Source organism: Micromys minutus (assembly GCF_963924665.1).
Source record: "Micromys minutus genome assembly, chromosome: 1".
NCBI lineage: Eukaryota > Metazoa > Chordata > Mammalia > Rodentia > Muridae > Micromys > Micromys minutus.
In genome coordinates, this window is record NC_137969.1 from 70,561,688 (window position 1) to 70,574,382 (window position 12,695).

Sequence of the window (12,695 nt, forward strand, 5' to 3'; positions counted from 1 at the left end):
TACACCTGATTGGGGCAGAAGTGAGTAAAGAAGAGACAAGTACATACATAGAGACATGGATGTAAAAAGTTGGGATTGGGTAGAATTCTGCTAGGGAAGCTACAGTACCCGGGAAGCTCAGCGTGATTACCATAGAGTTGAACATCAGGCAGGGTTATTGCTTAGAGCTGAACAAGGAGGAGGAGTTATTCCATACAGATAACCAACAAGGCAGAGTTACTATATACAGCTGAACACGGAGACAGGCTTTGTTACTCCGTAGGAGCAGTCTTCAGGCCATAACTATCCAAGGGTCATGAACTATGGTGGACATTATCCCCACACACTGTCAACATCCACATAAAGGAGTAGAGCAAGGCTTTGCCATGCCTCTGAGTCTCACCTCTGCATGTGGGGGCTTTGCCAGTTTCCCCTGTGGTTGAAGCTGTGGTCTTTGACCTAACTATTCCTGTGGTAACAACACACGCCCACTCACTCACTCAGGCCTTCCTCCCCTCTCCTTAGCTGTTAACTTCAGTCCTCTTGTTTGCACCTCCCAAGTTAAGATATGTGCGCTACCACCCTTGCTCTGTGTGCTCCAGGGGTCAAAGGTGGGCGCTTTGCATGCTAGGCAAGCATTTACCAACTGAGCTACATCTGCAGCTTCCATTTTTCCAGTTAATTTCTAGAATATTCTTCTCAACTTTGCATTGGCCTTACTGGCCACTTTTTCTCAATTTCCCTTTTTCAGTTCTCTACAACTTCTAAATATTAGAACACCAAAGAGTTCTGTCCATCCGGTACTTTTTGGTGATTGCAACTATTTTACGTCTTTAAATGCTAAAAGCAAAGAACTCCCAAATTTCTCCCCCAGCCTGAATCTTTTTCCTGAAGTCCAATTTGTATATATTAGCTTTTCTCTGTGTAACACCCTCCTGTGGTTGCTTACACATCTTTGCAGACCCTGATTTCACTACCTAGCCTGTCTGATTTAGCAGTCTGCCTATGTAAATAAACCGTCAGTCCTGTTTCCTGGAGACAAAAGCCTATAGAGCCACCATTTGCTCTTCTCTTTCTTTGATATCACCTAGGCAATCCACCAACACATCCTTTAACTCTACTTTCAAGAACATTTCAGAATCTGACCACTTGCAGGCACCTCAATCACCACCGTCTTAGTCACTGATCTATTGCAACAAAACACTCTACACCATGTGACTCATACACACACTACACAGGTCCTTTTCACAGTACTGAACGGTGGGAAGTACAGGGTCAAAGGCGTCCAGCCAAACTTGTCTTGTGAGGGCCTGTCCTCTGGTTCAGAAAGGATGCCTTCTCATTCTTTGGTCACTCGGTAGAAGGGCAGATGCGCTCCCTTGGGTCGATTTTATAAAGACGTTAAACTACTATTAATGAACACTTTGCCCTCCTGACTTAATCAAAGAGGCTCCCAAGCCTTCCAAAGGCCCTATTTCCTAATACCATTATTTTGGGAGTTAGAATTTCAACATAGGAATTTGCGAGGCATGAACTTCAAGATGGGTAGCAACTGCCATCTGGTCCCAAGCTCCCTTTGCCCTTGTTTGGATGTTTTAAGGAACTTGTATGTGGTGTAACTTCCAGTCTTGTTTTGTCAGTGTTTCTGCCCCTCCCCCTGTATGTGTGTGTACAGGTGTGTGTGTACAGATTAGGAACCAAAGAATGTTTTGTAGTAATGAGATGGATTGTGTAACAAACCCCAGCCATTTTTCTTACCTCATCTCTACCAGAAAAAAAAAAAAAAAGTCTCTTCTACTGGGATCCATTTCCTTTTACTATCTCTATTCAAGTAGCAGTCACAAGTCACACTTACCACATGTGTGTGAATGCTAGTGAGATGGACTATGTATTCCTCAAGAGCTACTCTTTGTCCTTTCTCCCCACAGATACATACTGATAATTTCTGACCTTAAAAATATAATACACACAAATTATAAGCGGTAAATTTTCCAGACACAAAAGAACTGTAATACACTCACAAATAATAAAATATGCAGTAGGTATCATGAAATTCACATAGCCAGTTAGCTGTCACAGAATGCTGTAGTTGATTTTATTTTCTTTTTCTTTTTTCTCTTTTTGGTTTATCCAGATGGGGTCTCTCTGTGTTCCCCTGGCTGTCCTGGAATTCTGTAGTCCAGGCTGGCCTTGAACTCAGAGATCAGCCTGCTTCGGCCTCCTGAGTACTGAGATGAAAGGCCTGTGCCACCACGGCCTCCTGAGTACTGAGATGAAAGGCCTGTGCCACCACGGCCTCCTGAGTACTGAGATGAAAGGCCTGTGCCACCACGGCCTCCTGAGTACTGAGATGAAAGGCCTGTGCCACCACTGAACACACCTGCTTTAGTTAATTTTCTTTTTCTTTTTTATAAAGATTTCTTTACTTTATGTATGTGAGCACACTGTAGCTGTCTTCAGACACACCCAGAGAGATCATCAGATCCCATTACAGATGGTTGTGAGTCACCATGTGGTTGCTGGGATTTGAACTCAGGACCTCTGGAAAAGCAACCAGTGCTCTTAACCTCTGAGCCATCTCTCCAGTCCGATTTGGTTAATTTTCAGTAAAATCTCTTTATTGTTTGGTTTCTGGATTTTTGGTTCTGGTTGTCTGTTGTTGGGGCCCTGTGTTCTACACAAGGGTTGTAGCACAGGTTGAACTTCATCCTATTCACCACACTCCTGTTCAGTGTTCCTCACAGTAACTGGCTATTATTGTAGGTTCTGAGTGGATGTAGTTCTGACATGAGAGCTCATTATTATTTTTGTTTAATTAAATGAATAAGATGAAAGTGAAACAGTAAATATGTATGTTGGGGTCTCACTGTGGTAGTGTATTCCTGTGATAACCAGTCGAGACAGGAGGATAAAGATCTTAAGGAAAACAAACAAAAGAAAACGAGAACTACATCAATAAAAAGACATGTTAAAACTCTTTATCCATGCCAATAATTTGCTGAATTCTTCATAACTTTCTGATATTAGATTATGCTTTCATTTTTTGGTTATTTTAATACAACACTTCAAATTTTATTTGTTACAAGATACTGCAGGTGACAGATTAAGCCTGCTCTAGAATGGTTGTAGGATATTTAGGAAGAGGGGGTGATGAGCACGACACAGGAAGTGAAATCATTGGGAGGAAGAGACTGGAGGATGGTGGTACCCAGGGGACGAGAGGCTACTGATGGCCTCCACTTGGCTCCCGATCCTCTTCCACAGTGATTGCATTTCAGCAACGTGCTATTGAGTGCCTGTTCTGTGGTTAGACTCTGAGGAGGTGGAACAAAAGAGAGAGAGAGAGAGGTCTTATTACAAAGGAATTTAATTATGGAGCTGTTCTAGCTTCCTTATGTCACTGTGGTAAAATACCCTGGCAGAAAGCAGCAGAAGGGAGGGAAGGATTTATTTAACTCACAATTCCAGGTTCCAATTTGTCATTTCAGGGAAGGCAAGGCAAAAACTCAAGCAACCAACTGGTCACAGCACATCCACCCTGGCTTCCCTTAATGACAGAGTGTAAAGTGTAACCTGAAGTAAATAATTTCTTTTCCACCTCATGCTGCTTTTTTTTTTCTTTTTAAACCACAGAAACAGAAACCTTAAGAGCTGGGCATTTACTACCACTCAGGAGTCCCAGCACACAGGAGGCAGAGGCAGGTGGACCTCTGTGAGTTCAAGACCAACCTGTCCTACATAGTGAGTTCCAAGACAGCCAGGTCTATGCAGAGAGAGAGAGAGAGAGAGAGAGAGAGAGAGAGAGAGAGAGAGAGAGAGAGAGAGAGAGAGAGAGAGAATCCCTAACCAAAAACTTAAGTTCTAGTTCTGACCTTAACTCTTACTAGCTGAACTACTTACTGGCTTTGACCTTTTCTTGATTTTTTGACACAGCTGAGACCTAGTTCAATGGACCCTAGGAATCATATTGTTATCCTGAACTCACTACAGAATAGGAGAAGAACACTTCTAGGTTGGCATACTTGGTGGTTTGAATAGGAATGGCTTCCACAGTCTCATGCATTTAAATGTGAGGTAACTAGGAAGTGGCACTACTTGAGAGGGATGAGGATGTGTGGCCTTATTGAAGGAAGTATGTCACTGAGGGTAGGCTCTGGGGTTTCAAACACTCAAGCCAGGCCTAATGGCTCTCTCTTCCTGCTGCCTGCAGGTCTGAGTGTAGAACTCTCAGGCTATTTCTTCAGCACCATGTTTGCTGGTGTGCCATCATCTTTCCCACCATGCTGATAATGGCTCTGAAACGGTAAGCCAGCCCCAGTTAAATGCTGTTCTTTATCAGAATCACCGTGGTCATGGTATAGCGGAACTTTCATAACCCACCAGAGTCTTTTTAATATTTCACTGCTTGGGTCTTTTACTTAGGGCCATCTCTCAGCCAGCAATCTAAACTTAACCAGACCAACTAGCCTATGACCCGCCACATGTCTACCTCTGAACCTCTCTGCGCCACTGCAGTCTGTTCTATCAGAGTCTGGAGGTGAATTTCCTGCTTCTAATTTCTTCTCCCAGAGACCCCTTCTCAGTTCAAAAATTCTGTCCTCCACTTCCTGTCTGGGTTTTTTCTGTCAGCTCTTTATTAAAGCCAATCAGCAAGTAAGGAAGGATGAACATTTATGAAATCCATGGGCAGTCATGGGCCAAAGGAGGAATTCTACCAAAGTCCAGCTAATTCTCTATGAGTACAGTAAACAACAATTGACAATACAGAGCCACCTTCACACAATGTATCCAACAGTCATACAGTCTCTTCACAGCAATAGAGCACCCACTAAGACAGCGCTCGATGCTTATTGATAGGTCAGATGGAGGGAAAACATTTGAGCCTAGAACTGTTCTTTCACTGGGGTCTAGGAATTATACTAAGCCTTGTTCTTAGAGAAGCCTACCTTCAGCTTCTGCTGTTGCTGCTGTTACTGTTGTTTGAGACACGTAGCCCCAACTTGTCTGGAATGTGTTATGTGGCTAGGGCTGGCATTGAACTCCCCATCTTCCTGCCTTTGCCTCCTGTGTGCTGAGTTTACAGACATGTAGCACTGCCCACCTAGTAGATCTTACACTTCTTTGAGACAGTGATGCCTTGGAAACAGACCTCTCTGAGCTTACTCTTCTATGTGCAGAACAGCTTCCCAGCCTTAGGGTCTCTTTTGTGGAACAGATCAAGGGTGGAATCTTCTGCAGCAGGTCACGAGCACCCATAGAAAACAGGCTTTTAATTAACTGATATATCACCTTCTCCCAACACCTTAGGCCAGGATCAGAAAACACCTGTGCCCTCTGAGACCTGAGCATAAAGCTTTCTGAATTCTTATTCCTTTTTGCCTGGGCTCAGGGAACAATCAGACAACATCATTGTGAAGAATGAAGTAATAGATGTAAAATTCTTTACACGGTGCTTAAAACACAGAAGAGTCTATGTGTGTTCACGCCCTTACTGTCTTCTGCCTTTGCTCATTCATTCCTACCCTCTCCCAGATGCTGAGCTGGAAGTCACCTAGCTTTTCTTCTCTCCCTAAAATTAACTAGAAGTCATAATTTGTCATTGCTGTCCCCTGACCTCTAAATGCCCCACTGCCTGTGGCTGAGTTCAGATCGTCATCATTTTTCACCTATCCCGGCAGTAGCCTGCTGAATTATTCTCCACAGTCTCAGCCTCATCTCCTAACCCATCCTCCGTGGTTGCTATTTCTAAAATGCTAATTTGGTCATGTCTCTCCCCTGCTTAATATTCTTCATTTGCTTTCCATCACCTTCAGGGAAAAAAAAATACCATCTCTTTAGCATGTTACACAAAGTCCTTTGTGATCTGGTCCTTATTTATCACGCTGGCCTCTTCTGTTCTGTCCCCGCTTCCCTGGCCTGACCTAGTACATTACACTTGGCTCTAGATGTGCTCAAACACTTAGAGTGCCCTGAACAGGCTGTGCTCACTTACCTCTGACAGTCACCCTTGTTCCATCAGTTGGAATCACCTCACATACCCCGGACCCCACCCCTGTGACTTTCAGTCTCCCCTCCATTGGTCCTCCTGACCCTGCAGCCTTGAGCGTAGCAGATCACCACTTGTAAGTTATATCTGCACACAGATTTGTCCAAGCCCTAAGGGAACAACAACTGTATGCTTCTGACTATCAAAGAAACATAAGCCGATGGCTTAAAGAACTGCTTTTTTAAAAATGGAGCTTTTAAAAAACATTTTCCTTAAATTAAAAAAAAAATATTGCTGTGTGTGTATACATGTGTGTGTGCATGTGCAAGTGTCTATGTGAGAGCTCATGTAAGAGACCAGAAAGGTATCAGATCCCCTGGAGACGCAATTACAGACAGCTGCTTGGTGTGCTAACTCAAGCTCTCAACTCTGGCTCTCTGCAAGGACAGTATATGCTCTCAACCCGTGAGCTATCTCTCCAGCACAAGGGTTGCTTTTTCTTGTTCCCCTTCTTCTTATTTTTCACTTAAAAATCCTATTTTATGTGCATGGATGCTTTTCCTACATGAATGTCTGTACACCACTAACATGTTTGATCCCTATGGGGTTGGCAGAGGGCACTGTTCCCTGTAGAACTACAGTTACAGAGGGGTGTGAACTGCTAGCTTAGTGCTGGGAATCAAACACACCCAGGTCTTTTAACTTCTGAGCCATCTCTCTAGCCCCCTTTCCCTTTCCTTTTGAGATTTCTCACTACACAGCTGAGTGTTGCTCTTACAAAGAATCATGAACCAACAAGCTAGACTATAGTTGGCATCTTTTATTTTATTTTTTGATCCAGAGCCTTTTTGTTTGTTTGGCTGGTTTTGCTTTTTGAGCTGGTATTTTTCTCTGTAGCCCAGACTATAAAACAAGCAATATTTGTGCTGGAGAGATAGCTCAGGGGTTGAGAACACATACTATCCCTGTGGAGAGCCAGAATTTGGTTCCTAGCACATCAGGTGACTGCCTGTAACTGCAGCTCTCAGGGATTTGATCACAAACTCCTAGTAATCTTCTTGCCTCAGTTTCCTAAATGCTAGAATTACAACCATGAACCATGACACCTGGGTGGGACGCACAGAGTCTTAAGTACCCTAAGCACATATAATAAATGTCCATGGGCTGAAAAACCCGACAGGAATATGAATTAAAGTGTTATTCCAGGGGCCAATAAGATGGCTCAGTGGTTAAGAGCACTTCTTATCCTTGTAGAGGTTCTAGGTTCGGTTCCCAGCACCTACATGGTGGCTCACATCCACCTGTAACTCCAATTTCAGAGGACCCAATTCCCCTCTCCTAGGCAATACAAGATGGCACATGTCTTAGTTAGGGTTTTACTGCTGGGAACAGGCACCGTGACCAAGGCAATTCTTTTTTTCTTTTCTTTTTTTCTTTTTTTTTTTTTTTAAGATTTATAAGAACAACATTTCATTGGGGCTGGCTTACAGGTTCAGAGGTTCAGTCCATTATCATCAAGGCAGAAAGCATGGTGATGTCCAGGCAGGCATGGTGCAGGAGGAGCGGAGAGTTCTACATCTTCATCTGACTTTCAGGTAGCTAGAATGAGGGTCTTAAAGGCCCATGCCCACAGTGACACTCCTATTCCAACAGGGCCACACCTCCAAATAGTGTTACTCTCTGGGCCAAGCATATTCAAACTATGACAGTACATATACATAAATGAAGGAAAAAAACCACTGTCAAATAATAAAAAAATAAAATATAGTCTCATTCTAAATGATATTTCCATGTGATATCAGGTGCAATTATTTATGCCATCCATCCATCCATCCATCCATCATTCATTCATTCATTCATTCATTCATTCATTCATTCAGTGTTGGGTGAATGCATTCATTCTTTCAATAAATGTTTAATGGTATCTTGTCTGTGTGAGGCACTTTGCTATATTGGGAGTCCCAAGGTGTCATCTGGAAGCATTCCTATTTTCCTTTTAGTGGCTGTCTTCCAAGGCTGACTATTCTTTGTTGTTCCGACTCTCTGGCCAGATGCCTATTAGACTCTCTCGTGCTCATTCCAACTCCATTCTGACTTCTGAACTGTTGCTACATGCTGTTCCTACCTTCCGTGTTTGCATTTGATATTGGCTGACCTCATCCTGTTATCCAATGACCCAACTTTCCAGTCTGGACCTGCTTTGTTCTGTTTGACCTTCCAAGCATTGGCACAAACACTCTGAACAGTAAGGGCAGCTTTTATTTGAGTCCTGTAATCTAATTTTTAATCTCTCTTCTCTCTCTCACTCTCTTTCTCTCTTTCTCTCTCTTTCTCTCTCCCTTCCTTCCTTCCTTCTTTTCAATTCACCAATGATCTCTTCTAATGTCTCGATTTCAGTGCCCTTTCTCTTATATTTTTCTTATCAGCATCTTTACTGCTTTTGAACCTCTGATACCACATTCCCTTGTGTGACACTTTTCTTTTCTAACTTCTGTGCTATTATTCCTTTTTCATGCATCCCCAGTGCGGAGGATTAAACTACCAGAGAAGCATCCTGTTACATGTTCCAGCCCTGTCTCTCTATGTTCTAACAGCTCTGTGTTCTTCCTCCTTCTTTGTGTTTCTTTCCCCAAGACTCTGGGAGTAGCTATGTGTATTCTCCATGTGGGACCGGTCTCAGCCTTGCTTGCCTTCATCTTTGGTACCAGAAAGAAATAAAAATACCTGAGTTTAACATAACAGTTTGCAAAGTACCTTTGTATGCGTTATTTATTCTTATCTTAGCATGTGACCACCTCCAAAACCTATAACTAGTTCCACAGAATCTTCCTGTTTGTTTTTGAGACAGAGTCTCACTCCATATCTTTGTCTGTTTTGGAGCTTGATATATACCCAGGTTGGCCTTGAACTTGTAAAGATCAGCTTACCTCAGCTTCCTGGAGGCTGGGATTAAAGGTTCACTCTTGGCTTTTAACCTTTAAAAAATGCTACTCTTAATAGTCATTTCTGGTGCTTTCTCAAGTTAAGCGCCCCCCCTCCCCGCCCTGCTCTGCCCCTGGAGATACTATGTAACCCAGTCTGATCTTGAATTCTTAGGGGTTTGCCTGCCTGTGCCTCGTAATGCTGGGGTCAAAGGCCTATGCCACAGTGACCACCAAGTTGAATCTCCTTATTACTTTTACTGGACTCAACCTTTGTCCAAACTTCTACCACAGCACTGTAGCTGGTCTTTGTCTACTTGGTGGGCTCTTTTTTCTTCCATCCTTTTCCACCCTTTGAACCCCCTAACAGTAGGTAGGAGAGAAAAAAGGATGGATGAGAAAGATCACTGAATAAAGTCAATGCAGTCAGGGGTCAGAACGGGGGCAGCAATGTCATTAAACTACTTGCTGCTGATTAAGGGTATCAAGTTCTTTGGGGTCAGTTTGATCTTCACTGTGTGGATATCAAATTTCTTTTTCTTGTTGTTCCTTCTTTGCACATGACTTCTTAACAAACTGCCACCAACAATGACCGACAACAGCCAACAACAGCCATAATAGCCAACAATAGCCAACTACACCTAACAGTAGCCCCCCCCAAAAAGCTCACAACAACCAGCCAACAACAACCAACCAATAACAACCAACCAATACCAGCCAACAACAACCAACCAACAACCTACCACCCCACCCTCTAACCTAGCATTTATACATCCTCTGAGAAGTCCCCAGAGTTCCATGGTCACACAATCACAGAAACTACCTGCAGCTGGCAAAACCATACCCCTGTTAGAGCATGCGGCAAATCATAGCCAGCTGAAGCAACCCCCATATCCCATACCTGGTATTAAAATGGAGCCATAGTCTTATAATTTATATCTTAGATATTTTTTTTAAAAAAAACCCCAAAACTCCAAAATTCTCATTATGCAGCAAGTGCTAATATATATGCCTTCCTGGTGCAAGCGGCTGTGTTTCCTATTAGACTACAAGGCCTACATAGCATAGGAACTGCTGTTACTTGTTTTGGTGTTTTTGTTGTTGTTTGTTTGCTTTTAAGACACAGTTTCTCTGTGTAGCCCTTACTGTCCTGGAACTCACTCTGCAGACCTGGCTGGTCTGGAACTCAGAAAGCTGCCTGACGCTGACTCCCAGGTGCTGGGATTTTTGGCTTTTGAGAAAAGATGTCTAGCCCACACTGGCCTGAAACTCATGATACTTCCCACTACCTCCCGCTCTCCATTGCTGGAAGCACAGGCGTTGAAACATTCTTTCTTCCCTTTTTAAAAGGTTTTATTTATTTTACATATGTGAGTTCATTGTCACTGTCCTCAGACACACCAGAAGAGGGCATCAGATCCCATTACAGAGCCACCATGTGGTTGCTGGGATTTGAACTCAGGACCTCTGGAAGAGCAATCAGTGCTCTAACCGCTGAGCTGTCTCTCCTGCCCCTGTTGTCTGTTTCTGGATGCTATCCTTTTTCTCCTGGTACTGTCACCTAGACCCTTACACTGTGGACAACCGCAGTGCTCCTACCATGACCTTTTTGCTGTTAATGTTTTTCTTATAAAAGCAATCTTGCATTTTCCGCATAAAAATTCTAGATATGATATTTGTTTATTAATTTTCTTAATATTGTTATGTGTATGATGGAGGGAACTCATGCCATGATATGTCCATGGGGGTCAGAGGACAACGCTGTGGGGTCAGTTCTCTCCTTCCACCTTTAGATAGGTCTCAGGGAGTGAACTCGGGTCATCTGGCTTACATTGCAAACACTTTTAGCTGCTGAGCCATTTTCTCAGCTACAGCACTGCTGTTTGTATGGGGGCTAAGTTTAAAGGCTTCCTCTGATAGCCAAGACCCCTCCATATATCTTTAACTGTATTTTTCCATATCTACCTTAATTGCATTTTTCTTGTTATTACCGGGATTTCCTCCTTCCACTTATTCCTTACTGTTTTTGAACTTCTTCTTTTAAGATCCAACTTCAATCTTACCTTCCCCAGAAAGCTTTTGACTCTTTTGATCCTAACTAATGTCTTTTTTTACATATTACTATTTATATTATGATTTATCATGATATAACGTACTATTATAGCATATTTAGACATATTTATATTATTACATAAATACAATATCATACATTATCATCTATGTCAGGGATTGGCAGTTATGATTTATGAGCCAAGTATAGCTTACTCTAGGTGAGAATGGTTATACTGGGGCTGTAGAGATGGCTGAGCAGTTAGGAGCCTGGGCAGCTCTTCAGAGGAGCTTGTTCTCAGTATCCACATCACCGTGGTTTACAACTACTTGTAACTCCAGTTTGGGCAATTCAATGTCCTCTCTGGTCTCCATCAACAGCTGCATTTACATGTACAGTGGCCCCTCCCCAGGAGCACACATGCACATAATTAAAAATAAAACAAACCAGGGGCTCTGCAATTAAGAGCACTGCTGCTCTTCAAGGGGATGCAGGTTCAATTCCCAGCACTTACATGGTGACTTGTAACTGTCTATAACTCCAGTCCTAGGGGATCCAAGGCCCTTTTCTGGCTTTTGTGGGCACCAGGCACATATATAATACACACACAAACACTTACATAAAACAAAATAAAAATCATTAAAAAAATAAAATAAAATAAATCAGAGAGTTTATTACTCTGGTAGAGGGGCCTAAGTTCAGTTTCCATAGGGGTATCACAACCACCCAATCCAGCCCCAGGGATCTGACGCTCTCTTTTGGCCTCCTTGGGCATCAGGAACACAGACAGTATCTGCAAAGCAATACATTAAAATAATTTGTTGATATTTTGTGTTTTTTTCCTTTTTCTTTTCTTTTTTCCTTCCTTCCTTCTTTCTTTTTTTAAAAATGTTCTCTCTATTATGTAGCTGTGGCTGCCCTGGAACTCATTATGTAGACTAGGCTGGCATCAATCTCTCAGAAAACCACTTGCCTCTGCTTCCCAAGTGTTGGGATTAAAGGTGTGCACCACCATATCCAACAGAAATAAATCTTAAAAAACTGAAACAATATTAATAAGAAAACCAAGATTCCACAATTAGATAACTTTCCCATTGTAGTTTCTTTGGGAATATAGCTTATACGTGTGTGTGTGGGTGTGTGTGTGTGTGTGTGTGTGTGTAAAAGAATTTTTTACACTGTTTTGGTTAGGGTTGTACTGTTGTGAACATACACCATGACCAAGGCAACTCTTATAAAAGACAACATTTAATTGGAGCTTGCTTACAGGTTCAAGGGTTCAGTCCATTTTTATCAAGGTGGGAACATGGCAGCATCCAAATAGGCAAGGTGCAGAAGGAGCTGAGAGTTCTACATCTTCATCTGAAGGCAGCTAGTGGAAGACTCACTTCCAGGCAGCTAGGATTATGGTCTTAAAGCCCAGACCCATGGTGATTCACATATTCCAACAATGCTACACTTGCTAATAGTGCCACTCCCTGGGCCAAGCATATACAAACCACCACATTCCACTCCCTGGTCCCCACAGATTTGTTCAAACACATGAGTCTATGGGGGCCATACTTACCCATAGCATAATTGAAAAGTACATTTAATCTAACTTCCAAAGACCCCATAGTCTATAGCAGTCTCAACAATGTTAAAAGTTCAAATTCTATTCTGAGATTTATTAAATCACTTAACTGTAATCTCCCTCTTAAGCAGTTTTTCTTAACAGATAGTCCACAGTTCTGGCATCTTGAATATCTTACAGTCTCCT